Source organism: Lathyrus oleraceus, chromosome 6 (assembly GCF_024323335.1).
Source record: "Lathyrus oleraceus cultivar Zhongwan6 chromosome 6, CAAS_Psat_ZW6_1.0, whole genome shotgun sequence".
Lineage (NCBI taxonomy): Eukaryota > Viridiplantae > Streptophyta > Magnoliopsida > Fabales > Fabaceae > Lathyrus > Lathyrus oleraceus.
The window spans coordinates 314716150-314717657 of record NC_066584.1 but is presented as its reverse complement, the minus strand read 5'-3'; the positions used below and the strand labels follow the sequence as shown (position 1 = coordinate 314717657).

The 1508-nt window shown below is 41.5% G+C and overlaps 1 pseudogene; it reads left to right on the top strand.

Moving 5' to 3' along the window:
* Window positions 1–1194: 1194 nt before the first annotated feature.
* LOC127099067 (uncharacterized) lies at window positions 1195–1294 on the top strand (annotated as a pseudogene).
* Window positions 1295–1508: the final 214 nt, after the last annotated feature.

The window sequence follows — 1508 nt, the reverse complement described above, 5'->3', positions numbered from 1 at the left end:
TCGGCAGGGAGTGTAACGGTTTCGCTATCCTCAAGTTTCCTCTTATTAGAAAGAATTTCTTTTAAGAATTTAGCATATGAGGGCATCTGCGTAATAGCTTCGGTAAACGGAATTGTAACGTTTAATTGTTTAAGGAGATCAACAAATTTTCTAAATTGGCCCGCATCTTTGGTTTTAACAAGCCTTTGAGGGTAAGGTATAGGTTTGTAAGGTGGTGGAGGTACATAAGGTTCCTTCTTTTTCTAGGGTTTCCTTATTACTCTCTTCCTTTTCCTTAGGTTCACTTTCCTCAGTTGATTTCTTAGGGTTTTGGTTTTCTATCCTTGGATCAGACGGTCCTTCCACTTCCGTTCCGCTTCTTAATATAATTGCATGAGCTTGGCTTCTCGGATTAGGTTGGGGCTGTCCAGGGAATGTACCAGTTGGTGCAGCAGTAGGTGCTTGTTGTTGAGCTACTTGAGATATTTGTGTTTCCAGCATTTTGTTATGGGTAGCCAAGGCATCTACTTTGCTTGCTAGTTGTTTAAGTTGTTCGCCAGTATGTATGTTCTAGTTTAAGAAATCTTTATTGGTTTGTTGTTGGGAAGCTATAAAGTTTTCCATCATGATTTCCAAGTTGGATTTTCTAGGGGTATTATTGTTAGGCATGGATGGATTCGGTTTCTGATATCCCGGTGGTATAGATGGGGCTTGATTTGGAGACTGTCCAGGTGCGTATAAAGCATTATTACTCTTATATGAAAAGTTGGATGGTTCTTCCAATTTGGGTTATAGGTATTCGAATAGGGGCTTCCTTGAGCATAGTTTACTTGCTCTGCTTGGATTCCAGTCAAGAGTTGACATTCCGCAGGAGTGTGGCCTTGGATTCCATAGACCTCGCAATTCTGAGTTATAGCAACCACGGCGGCTGGAGGTGATACGTTTAAACTTTCAATTTTCTGGACCAAAGCATCCACTTTTGCATTGACGTGATCAAGGTTACTTATCTCGTACATGCCAGTTTTCGGTTGAGGTTTTTCCACCGTTGTTCGTTCGGTTCCCCACTGATAGTGGTTTTGGGCCATGCTCTCGATAAGCTGGTAAGCATCAGCATAAGGTTTGTTCATTAGTGCACCACCTGCAGCGGCGTCTATTGTTAACCTTGTGTTGTATAAGAGACCATTATAAAATGTGTGAATTACTAACCAGTCTTCCAAACCATGGTGTGGGCAAAGTCTCATCATGTCTTTGTATCTTTCCCATGCTTCGAAAAGAGACTCGTTGTCTTTCTGTTTAAATCCGTTTATCTGGGCTCTTAACATAGCTGTTTTGCTTGGCGGAAAATATCGGGCAAGAAAAACTTTCTTCAACTCGTTCCAGGTGGTGACTGAGTTGGAAGGAAGAGATTGAAGCCATCTTCTAGCGCTATCTCTTAAGGAGAAAGGAAAAAGACGAAGTCGAATTGCCTCTGAAGTGACGCCATTAGCTTTAACAGTATCAGCGTATTGAACAAATACGGATAAATGAAG